Source organism: Zonotrichia albicollis, chromosome 11 (genome assembly GCF_047830755.1).
Source record: "Zonotrichia albicollis isolate bZonAlb1 chromosome 11, bZonAlb1.hap1, whole genome shotgun sequence".
Lineage (NCBI taxonomy): Eukaryota > Metazoa > Chordata > Aves > Passeriformes > Passerellidae > Zonotrichia > Zonotrichia albicollis.
This window is the reverse complement of record NC_133829.1, coordinates 4054660-4066907: the sequence shown is the minus strand read 5'-3', so window position 1 is coordinate 4066907 and position 12248 is coordinate 4054660. Positions and strand designations below refer to the sequence as shown.

Sequence of the window (12248 nt, the reverse complement as noted above, 5' to 3'; positions counted from 1 at the left end):
TGCAGAAATGAGCTCCATGCACAGAACTCATTGTTATTCAATCAAGCCTTTAATTGTAAATGTTTTAAGCAAGGAATTCTCCGTTTTATGAAAGTGTGCTCAGCATTACTCCGCCGCAGACATCTGTCATTCAGCAGGCGCCACCCAATAAAAGTGCTTAAAATGTTCTGTTCCTCAATTAAAATATAAACCAGAGCTGTTTAAGGGCTTTTACGAGGTGATTTCTATTTACCTGACAGATTTCCACACTGGAGGAGCACAAAGCAGGATTTCAGTTTCTGATCAGAGTGATGGCTCTGCAAAATAGTAAAGTTTCAATTGTTTTAATTTATTTCTTTTGGGTTTTTTTGGTTTGTTTGTTTGTTTAATTTCAGGAATAATAAAAATCTGTTAAGAAGAAAGGAATTCCTATGCCAGATAAAAATGAGGAAGAACTTGGAAAGGTGATCATTGCTGATCACACATGCTGGAGGAACTGGGATCCAGGATGGACTCCTGGAGCCTGTGCCAGCACCTGCTACCCTTTCTTCCAAATGTCATCAAACAAAAGCCAGGGAAAAGTGCTCTGCTCTGGTTTGAAACAGCCTCTTATGAAGAGAAACAAGACTATGGCTAGACAAAATCACACATTTTCCCCTAAGAAACAGTGCATGAATGCTCTCATGGTTATTCCACTGCAGATGGATATTTCATCTCCCATCCTGCCTTACTATGGCTCTCAAAAAAAAAAAAAAAAATCTTTCTTTTTACCTTCCTGCTACTCAAGCAGGAGCGGATGTTACATGGAAAACAAGCATTTTCACTAAAAACCCCTCTACTTTCTGTTCCAGAGCCTCAGGAACTCACCTTCAGTGGCATGAGAGGTGCAGAAAAGGCTTTGCCATGTGTTATGCTTTTACAACGTGCTGATCCCTGGTGTCCTGTGCCCCACCCTCTGGCAGCTCATCACTCCAGTGCACCTGGTCAGCATCAGGAGAAGACTGTACTCCTGCAAGACAAAGCTTTCAGCACCTTAAACCTTCTGGTTTTGCCAGGTAACAATATTTTTGGATCAGTTTGCCCTGTTCTGCATGTGACACTTGACCACACCAGGGTCTCAGTTGATTTCTGACAGCATGGGCAAGCCAAGGATGGAGCCTGTGGGGAGGGAAGGTGGGTGGGTTTGCCCCATCTCCTCCATGGCTGGGTGCCACCCTGCTGCTTTTGGGCACCTGTAGGTCCACAGAGCCTCCACAGCAAGGAAAACTGAGGTTCCACATGGCACCAACCTAGCCCAGGCAATGCAGGCATCTCCTGGAAGTTTCAGGGATCCAGTGTTCATCCAAAGCTGCCTGTGCCAGAGGTACCAATAACTGCTGATGCTCAGCCTCAGGTTGGTGAGTCTCTGATGAGCTGCCTCACTTAGATTCCTCCAGGGGAGATATTAATTCCCTTTAAAATTAAGGAAAGGAAAAGCAAACAGCAACTAAACCAAATAACAGGTAGACAAGCAGCTCCTGGATTTTGCACCATAGGTATTCAGAGTGCCTTGAACCACACTGCTTGGAAAATGCTGGGAAATCTGATGTTAGCCCTTAATGTGGTGTGTGTTTTTGTCCTCTGCAGCAGCAGCATGAGTTAAGGATGAGGCATTAGCCCTCACTGTGATCCCTGCAGTGTCAGTTCAAGTCAGATTCTTCCCATTATTTATATGTTCCCTTTTGTGAGTGTATCGATTATACAAGTGAGATCTCAAGTGCCTGGGCACTCAACACAGCCACACAATGGAGGAGAGTGTCCAGGTTAGCCTGGAATTGCACATGAGCTGAGCATGCCAGGGGACAGGAGTAAATAGTGACATGTACAATTCAGAGCCACCTCTTCAGAGCTTTCTGTTTTGCTGCACACTGTCTAAAAAAAAAACCAAAACTACATTTCAATTTCCAAGGTGTAGCAGCCAAAGATTGTCAGAGTTATTCTTAGCCATGGCAGAATTGCCACCTTCAGGCCATTTCTGAACACATGAGATTATTCCATGATAATCCAAAATCCAGCACAAGCTCCTCCCTCCCCTCTATTTGTTTTACCCTCTGCATTATGAATGCTGTGGGTAAGGGCTGTCTGTTTCACAGGGGGCTTGGTATCACAGAAAGCTGGTTGTTGATCTCTGGATGCCTGCAGGCCAGCAATCTGTGCTACAAGTTACCCCTCTATAAAAAAAAAAAAAAAAAAAAAAAAAAAGAACCAAAAAAAAAAAAGACAAGTGGATAAAACTGATACAAGCATCTGTAACAAGCTAATTGGACCCTTGTGGGCAACACAGCAGATACAAAATTAAAACAAACAAAACATCTCATTGTACAACTGCACTTCCAGGACCGCTATCACAAAGGGACCCGTCTGGATTTTTATTTTAGTTTCATTTTGTCTAAAAGGACCTAATTACGGCCAGAGCTGGAGTATCACAAGTCTGTTTTCATCTATAAAGAAAGGATATTTTGCCTCTGAACCTGAGAAATTGTTAGAAGTTGGTAATTAGTATGACTTGTTAATAGAGTTTGGCTGTGATTAAGCTGTGATTGAGTGTGAGTTTGGTTCTTGTCAATGTGAATGCCTGTAAGGTTGAGAGATGTTTAATGAGACACCTGTTGTCAGCAGCACCCCGTGGGCTTTGTTGCTCCTGATTGGAATTTGTACCACAGAGCAGGAGCAGCAGCACCAAAACACAGCAGCAGCAGCAGCAGCAGGCACAGCTGGAGCATCACTGGCAACAGCAAAAGCTCCAAGAGAAACGGAGGCTTGGATCCCCTGAGCTGGAAAGGTCCAGGGATGCTCCAAATCCCACAGGTCATAGGGCCTGGGGTGATCCATCATCCAAACCATGCAATTGCAGCTGACTTGGGCAGTGCAACAGGCAAAAACATTGACATTTTATCTGGTCACTAGGGAAGGATGGCCTGGGCTGCTGTGGGATGCTGGCTCTTAGGGAGATGGAAAGAGAGGGGATGTAGCTGAGCAGGTTTAAAGCTTTCTACCCCCAAAATGTCCAGCCCTTGGGTAGCTGGCAATAGTGGGGCTCTTTAAAGTGTGACATTGATGGAGAAAGGTTCTGCCCAGCCCATCCCTTGATCATCCTTCCCCTTGGGCATTTCCTTCAAGGGAAAATGTCCCGCTGAGTGACTCAGTACCTCTTGCCCTTTGAGCAGAGAAAGTTTCATTCATTCATGATATTTTTGCCTCAAAAATCAGCATAATTTTCCACGTGACTCCATATAATCACTCCCCACACCAAAACCCGAGCCTCATGACAAATTTGTGTACTTGGGGCTACACATGTAAAATATTATTTCCCCCTGAATGTCTATGAAACATTTTCGAGCCGCTGCAACTTAAAACATACCTGAGTTTTACACGCAAAAAGCCAAAGAAGCGGGAAGCAATCACGATGAAGTTGCAGCGTTTTAATGTGAAATGCCTGAGCTGGGAACCACGGGAGCAGAGGCATTTTTGCTGCGGGAATGCGCCTGGGGAAGGAGCCGCTGGCTCTGTGATGGATCGCAGCAGCCACTGGATGGCATCGCTCTACACGAATGGGCCTGGAGCCGAGCTCAGCACGGCTGCTGTGCCAGGGAGATTGATCCAGCCCCGAGAGGCTCAGGCCACCGTGATCTGACCAATTCTTTAAATAACATTCAGAGTTCTCCTGGCTGCCTGGCTGGGAGCTCTGGGCACAGAGTTTGGTCAGAGCGAACAAAGCCGACACCCTGAAGCAAACCCATTTCCAGGCTGAGCGTGTTTCTCTTTCATTTTAGGTGAGATCAAATATTCAGCCAGTTTTTGATGGGTTTCCTTCTCATGAGATGGGAAAAAGAATCGTTTGTAATTTGTGGCTGTATCAAACCAGCACAGGGCAGGGAGCAATGGCCTGACTGAAGCCGTGGTGCTGCCCAGGCAGCTCAGCTGCCCAGGGCTCAGGCAGCTAAGGCTGAGCTGAGCAGGTAATTCATGCAAAACCAAAGAAAAAGGAACAGCAATTGTTGTCTGGCCTGTTGTGCCTTGCTGTGGGCTCCAGAGCACTGAGCTCGGTTGTCACCCACGTGTGGCGCCGCCCCGAGCAACAGCAGCATCTCAGCACGTGTTAATGCAGCTCTGCTTTCTGAAAGCCACATCACTATTGATCAGGGATCAGCTGGTGCCCAAATAACCTGATGTTCATGTTTTCCCTGGGGTTCTGTGTTTCTTTCATTACTGACACCCTGTGTTGGCCTTGCTCTTCCAGTGACTACAGTGGCCAAGCCAGCCTGAGAATGTCACTGGCCAAGTTCATGCCTGAAAGAAACCTGCTGGTGGCTTTGCAGGATATTTGGGACTGCTGCCCCACAGAAGGTGTATCTGAAGGGGAATACACTATTTGTGGGGGTCAGTTGGCAGTCACAGCCAGCAGATTTATCTTCAGCTAGGACATGACACCATCAGGTGAGTGCTTGTACAAGGGCTGGAAGATACAGCTGTTCTGGGCACAGAACTTCCTGCTGGTACTGCCCCAGTTTTGACCAGGTTAATAAATTTAATTATCATATTCAATTATATAATTCCAGTTACATTGGGATTACAATCAGATCATCAGTTCAAGTCCTGCAAAAGCCGCTTCACTCCCAGTTCTCAGTTCTGTACTCAAACCCCTTCTGCCTTTATAATACTGGAAAGGTATGATGAAAAAATTGCAGTATAAAATAAATGCTACATTTGTTTTATGATCCCATTTGTCTCCTTTTTCTGGACTTACCTTCCAGTCCAAACAGCAAGAGAACTGTATCCATCTTGATGTGCTCAGCAGTCTGCTGGTAAATGCTTTCAGCTGTCAGAAATGCTCAGGCTTGGTGGGAAATTGAGGTTATATCAGCAGGAGGCTGCTCGGGTCCTTCTTCTGGTGGCCACAGCTCTGCTGCAGTGGCTGTAAGAGATCAGAACAACTGACAGTGATTTTCTGTTTCACATCTCCTGTTTGGTACCACTGCTTGAGGTCTCTTGTGTCACCCATGGGAAGCCTCTATGAGGTGACACCAGAGAGCTCAGTGATTTTGATCTCTTTCCATTGACTTTTGAGGAAACGGCAATTTCTTCCCAACTTCAGCTGTGTTTCAGTTGTGTTTCTTCCCAACTTTAAGGGCTGTGTTTGAACACAGGAAGGATAAATCTGAATATCTTTATCTATTTAATAGTCAGGAGTGTAAAGACTAAAAGAAGGGTGTTTCATACAGCTCCTGCACTGCATGGCAGGCTGTGTTTGGAAAAGATCCCCTTGGACCCAGCATTTATGGGATGGCAGAAATCCCAACCAGGATACCCATTTCTGTGCTGGCTGTTTTAAGGGAGATCTGTTTTAATGCAATCACCTCAGCACACAAATGTGCCCAGGATCTTTCTAGACTCAGGGCAGCACTCCAGATCTCCAAAAAGTCAAGGTGACCTTGGAAGCTGCAGGGCAGCCCAGAAAGGGAATTCAGAAAAAAAAAATTCAGATTCTAGACTAATTCCAGACTATTACAAAACTATCAGAAAAACTGAAGTGTCTCGTTGTGTTTGGTGGCACAATGTAGCAGGGGATCTGTCACTGTCAGCACTGCTCTTGTCTCACTGAAAGCTGTGGTGCCTTTCACCACCACGACATAAAAATTCAAGCCAGCTGTCCCACCTGCCTGAGCAGCTTCTATTCTGGGCTCCCATGTGCCATAGGTATTGTGCTTATTGATTAGCTGGGGCTCTTTGTCCCTTGACATTGTTAGGGAATATTCTGCTGGCTAAAATCACTGGAACTGATACAGAACATTCCCAGCCCTGGCTGTGCCAGGCTGTGGTTACATCTCCAGGTCAGACTGCGGTGGGATTGTACAAAATGAAAAAAAGCTTTAAAAAAAGCTTTTTTTGAGAAGTCACCCAAGTCAGAAAAGACTGGAGGCCTCGGTGACTCTGGCTGTCAATAAGGTGTTAGGTAGGGGAAGATTAACACCCTTTAGCAATGACACAGCTGTTCCATTGAAGGTGATAACATGCAATCAGGGGAGGGAAGAGTCTAGCACAGAATAATGAACAGAGCAAGCAAAGATCAGTATAAGGGAAGGTTTTAGCCCAAAAAGCTGAAAAAGCCTCTTAAAGCTGATTATTTTAGTGGTTATAAATAAGTATAAAAAGACCCAGAGCCTCACTTTAGGTCTGCACAACGAGCTCAAATATTTACCCCTCTTTCTAAAATCAGCCTGGCTCCTAGGAAGAAGAAAAATAGTGATAATGTAGAGAATAAAGTCTCTTATCTGCCTTGGCAGTGAGCGTGCAGATAAACACAAAAATCCTTACCCCAAAGACAGCATGTAGCACTGAATCTCTTCCTCTGAAAGCACAGCAAATTGTGATAAGAGTAGGGTTGGGAAGACAATAGATTTAATAGTGGAAAGAACCTAGTATTTTGTCGACTCTTGTCTTCCTTGGAAAGGAATCAGGACAATGAAATTTCTCCCTCTACTGCTGGTGGCTAAAGGTAGAAATTAGTGGTTTGATACACCCACAGCTTTGCTGCTCACCTGAGCTTCTCCACTGCATCAGGAACCCCCGGGTCAGCAGATTTCCCCAGGGAATTAAACATCAGGACATTCAATGCAGAGTTAGTGGTGATAATGCCAGTCAGGGGTGAGGCCACCATCACAACCTCTGCTCCCCTGCGGAAGAGCAGCAGGTCTTTACCCACATGGCCTGCTCCATTATTAGATTTTGGCTGGGCTTGAGGAGGATAGGGGGGGTCTAGCTGAGAGATGGAGGAGGAAAAGGGATCACCCCTTTAAAATGCAGCTGGGGTTGAAGCTGCTCGTGAGCCGTGCTGTGAGGAAAGCTCAGCCTTTAGTGTTGGAGGCTCAGCTAACACACACATGCAGAGAAAACCCAAATCCCATGGCTCTCGCTGAGACACCACTACCAAATCCTTCAGAGCCCTGAATTCCTGCTGGGTAGGAGCCGAGAATTGCCTGTCCATTCCCACCTCACTCTCCACTCCCCGTCTCATGGATCACACACACACACACTGAAAAGGGACTGCTCTCAGCCCAAAGGTGGAAGGTTCTGTTCCCCCTGCTGGACACAGACCAGTCCCCCACCTTTGGCCAGACCTGCCCATGTCCCTTTCACCCCCAGCTGCCCCACAGCCATCCCACAACAGCTGTTTGAAGGAATGAAGTGAGACAGGCCGTGCCACCAGGGATGCGACAAGAGCTGCATCTGCTCTCTCAGGAGCTGTGACATTGCTGTGGTACAGCCTGAAACAGAGCAGGCAGGAGCTCCAGGGAAGAGCAGAGGGTCTGGATGGGAACAGTAACAACCACAGGGACACCACCAGCACCAGCAGGAGCAAAAACGTTGCTGTACCACTTGTGAGAGCAGCAGAGCATATGGCCAGTCTGGGACTGTTGTCAGCAGCCCAGAATGGGGTAGCTCTGTTCTGGCAAACTCCATTTTTTGTCTTTATGACCAAAGAATGGTTGCATGTTGGAAGCTCTGTAGTTGCTAGGGGAAGAGCCATTAATATGCTGGCAACTGAGAAGTCAGCCAAAGCGAGTGCTGAGATAAAATTACTTTTTCCCACTTGTGTTTCACCCTGAGTGTGTTATTCAGTGTGTTTTCTCTGCTCAGGATACCTGACACACACTGTGCTGGGCTAACTTCTTTGTCCTTTCTGATTTTATTTTTCACCTTTCCTAAGCGTGATTCCAAAGAATAATACTAATCTGACAGACTAGAAAGACTTCTTACATCATAAATCCCTACTTACTGGCAGAGTAACAGTGCAGACTGTTTCTCTCCCATAAAAACCCCCTTTTCTCTATTAGCCTGAAAATTAAAAATAGAAAATAAAATAATAGCGATGGAGGTGGTGCTAAATCAGTGCATGTGACTGGGAATACATCCAAAGGAGAGTGATCCTACAGAATAATGAATAATTTAGTGATGGGGCTCAAGGGTGCTACCTGGATCCCAGCACACAAGAAGTTAATGTGCTTCTCCCTGCCCAGCTCCTGGGGCAAATGTGCATAATCTCATTCCAGAATAACAATATTTTCTTCCCCTGTAGTTTTATTCTGCTGGGGTAAGCAGTGCCTTCCCAGGTAAGGCTCTCCCCTCCCACACTTGCAGCCTGTTTCTCCATATAGATCAGTACAGCCCTCAAATCTTATCTGCACAAGGTGTCAAGTCCAGCTCTGGAGACATTTATTCCAAACCAGAAATGAGTATTCTTATTCCAAAATAAATACATCTGTAAATCTCCTGATTTCATGATAATGTTCACACAGTGGTGGGGAGAATGCAAGGCGAGCACCCCTCGATCAGCCTCCCTCCCTCCAGCTCAGTCCCATCACAAATAACAGTGGAGCTGAACCATACAGAGAAGATGATTTTTTTTCCCCAAAGTCTTCATTTTAAAGCAGCTGTTCCCAATTCTCTCCAGTAATTCCCCAGACACTTTCCCTTTCCCCTACTACACAGGAGTATTGCTCCAAACCATCCTTGAATGAAGTCAGCTCTGTTTTGCCTCTTGTTTGCTCTAACCCACACCACTTACAGACATTTTCAAAACTGGGAAACAATACAAAGCCACACTTTGTATGATCATGCAGTACCCTGCAAACACAACTATTCATTAAAAAAAAATGGACTAGGCACTAGGACTGCCAGCTCCTGACTCTGCTGTGACACAGACACAATTTTTTTCCACCAGAGGATTTTTTTTTGCCATGAGACGCCGAACAAAAGTCACGAGCAGTTCCTGTGATCAAAAGAAATCACTGTGAGAGTCTGTGGCAGCTTCACCCCGTCCCTTCATGCCAGCCACTGCTCATTTCCCTGAGCCCTTGCTCTGCTCTGCACTCTTGAGGAAGTCAGAGCAGATCCAGCACTGCACAGTAATGCACTGAGAACAAACGTGTTGTTTCTATCAGTGGAAAAGGAGTTTAACTATTCCTAGGCCACAGAAAGCTCAAATGCAATGCCAAGATTTGTTAATGCTTTGCCTATACCATCAATATGGATGTACCTGGCCTTGTTCTGATGCTGATCAGTGGTGTAAATAAAAATGTTATTAATTTATAAATTGCCTTGCCTTTATTTAACAGATAAATTAAAGTCTTAATAAAATTATAACCATTACAATAACCAATATGTCATAAATGGTATGGAAACCTTCTCAATCTTAAGTTCAATTTCTCTACAGATCTTCATTTAATCTCAGGGTCAGGGCAGGATTTCAGATGCAGAGCTGGGCCCCCTGTATCTGCTCCCTGGCACTTTCAGCACCTCCAAACACACCAAGTGCCTTCAGTCTGCTCCACATGCAGATGCTGTGCAATAAATAATGAGCCACATAATTATAGTTTCAGTATTGAATCAGGCTGTGGAAGATAGAAGTGTAGGAGGTGAGTTTTCTGAGGACAGGAACAGCATTTGCTGAATGTACTTGGGATAATTTCAGTTCAAACCATGAACAAGAGGGTTTTAGGTAGAAAGATCTACAGAAAAATGCATCTCTGTTCTCTGTGAGACTTGGCTATTTTTTCCACTAATTTGGGGCAAAACCACACTGACCTTTTCCATTAAAGAAAACAAAAATGTGTCTCCAAGGCAGTGGGAAATCAGGAGCTGGAACACAACATTGTGGCTTCTTTTTAGATAGCCAAAGAGCAGCTAGGAACCTCAAAGCCCCAGAAGAGCCAGGAATCCTGGACCACCATCCTTACAGCTTGCTGACTTCCAGTGTAGGGATGTGGAAAGAAAAAGCCCTGATGTGGCAATCCCTGATGAGTGTCCTATTGTTGTAAACACCCAGCTGACCTGCACTAAAGCCATAATTCTTGTAACACCAACTGCCCACTGCAGCCTTTCCTCTGCAAGAAACAAAGAGGCAGCTTGGGATCCAGTGCTCCCAACTTCTGGCTTCTCCCTGCCTTGGCAGATGCACAGCAAAGGAAGCAGGAGCCAAGGAGACCAGTGGCTCCCAGAGCCTCCCCAGGCAGCTGTGATAAAATCAGATAATTGGTAGGGAAAGGCAGATTCTCTTGTAACTTGGACAGCATCTGATCCATCAGTTTTCTTTAATGGAAAACTGTCCCTTGAGGGATTTGCATTGGCTCCAGTCATGAAGGCCACAGGGGTAACCATGAGCTTTACATCATGGTTGGGCAAATACTCCATCTCCATGTCTTTCACAAGAGAGGAAATAAATCATTATTCAAATTTCACACATGGTGAAACTGAGGCACCAGGAGGTGCAGCACCCTGACCAGTATTTACAAATGCACTGGTCCAGCTGGGGCTGGCTATCAGCTCTGCTGACCTCTGCTCTTTTAGCACAGGCTTCCATGTCATCACTGCACACAGTGGCAAAAGATCACAGATTCATCTTTCTCACCTCTTGAATCTGAGCAGCATCACTGCTCAAATATGGATTCTATGAATATATGTGGCTTCTATTCATATATATGAATATTGAAATATTCTGAACTTTTTATCTAAATGAAAGCATGCATTTCAAGGTGAGAGAAGAGTGAGCTGATTCTTTGTCTGGAAAAGAATACAATTGTCTCAAGAAAATAGCCCTCATTGATTCACATGGAACAACTGGGGTGCCATTAACAGCTATTAGTTTGGTGATGAGAAGGCCCTGTTTAGTGAGGCTAAAAGATTAAAGAGGAAACAATTTGAATTCTGTCTCTCACAGCACACCCCCTCCAAAACCTCCTCCGCAGCCCGACCGCTGCCCGGCTGACTTTAAACTGCCATGGCTGACAAAAAGGGGATGTTGCATCCTTTACAAACAGCCTTTTGTTTGCCGCTCTGACACCTGCGAAAAGCAAAATTGTTATTTTCTTGCTGCTTGTTGCTGGTTTGATGCCCGCTCTGGGGCCCTACATCAGAGGCAGCGCTCAGAACAGGTTGCAGGGGTCCGCTTGCGCGCTGTCTGCCGATGGTGCTGCCTGGAGGAAAACCATGGAAACGGAGTTTGACAGGCTCGAGGGGACCCGAGCTGCCAGAGCCGCTGCCTTTGAGCGCCTGATGAAGACATCACAGAGCAAACACAACATTCAAACGCTGCCGGCTGCTTTGCATCACTTAGAATGCAAATCTCTTTGTTCTGCTCGGCCTTGGCGTTTGGTAAGCCCAGGAATCTGTACCGCGGCCCAAACACGGATTTGAGGACCTTTTTTTCCCTCCCCCAAAAAATAATAAATCATTTGTTGCGGTAGGGAGGTTTGTGTGGAGGTGTGCGTGTGAAACAGCCCTGGCTTTCTGCAGTTCCTGGGATTTCTGTGCACAAATTAAATGCCCACATTACAGAGGAGAGCAGGCTGGGCTGCTTTGTTGCTCCCTGTGCATGATTTGATTTGGATTCATTTACATGGCAACTCGCAGGGGTACGTTTTATGTCATCTTTATGTCATGGATCAAAAGGCAAAAGCGATCCTTGATTTGAGCAGCATGTCCCTTCCAACCCCTTCAAGCCACACAGATGGGGAAAACCCCAAACCCTCCCACCTCCTGAATTCCAGTTTTATAACTTTTAGTGCTAAATTTGAAGACTTGTGTGGTTATTAATACCTCCTTCCCTTTGCAAGCAGCCTCTATTTCAGCTGCAATTTCTGACTGCCTTGGTCAAGGTCAACATTTCTACACAATCTTTGCCTCAGTGCTTGGATGGGCCATGGGGCAGCCTGGAAGCTTTTGGTGCTGATTGGAGAAACCCTGGCGAACGTCTGCAGAAGGACAGAGCTGGTGGGGGACAGCAAACAAACTGATCATCCCCTCAGAAGCAGTAATTTCTCATTTTGTTCTCCCTGTGCTGCCTAACTCACCCAATACTCACAGAGAGAGGGGTGATCCTCACCCAGCTGGCAGAAATGCCCAGCTGGGGGGTATTGAGCTCATGAGTGGGAAATTATTTAAGCACAACATACAAATCCACCTCAACCAAGATTCAGAAAGACTTAAATGGGGATTTAGGTTAAGATCTTTTGGAAAATAAAGCTGGAGGCCTTATCTGGGCAGCTCCTCAGTAATTTTTGGGAAGGTGGCCCCAGAAAGGAGCTCATGACTGGTCCCTGCCCAGGCAGGACTTGGCATCTTCATGGCCATACCCTGGGTTAATCCAAAATGAAGCTACTGCTTCCTGCCCAAATGTCTTCCTAACAAAGCTGGTGGCCATTGGGAATAATCCATAGAAAAGCCACAGCTTT

At 45.8% G+C, this 12248-nt stretch overlaps 1 long non-coding RNA gene across 1 annotated transcript in view; it reads left to right on the top strand.

The window, feature by feature from the left end:
* LOC141730560 (uncharacterized) overlaps positions 1–5074 on the top strand; it is a 30691-nt gene extending 25617 nt beyond the window's left edge. Inside the window, exons 2-4 of the long non-coding RNA XR_012582083.1 lie at positions 831–1034; positions 4259–4455; positions 4578–5074. This is a non-coding gene — a long non-coding RNA (uncharacterized LOC141730560). The remainder of the gene's footprint in view (positions 1–830; positions 1035–4258; positions 4456–4577) is intronic.
* Positions 5075–12248: the final 7174 nt, after the last annotated feature.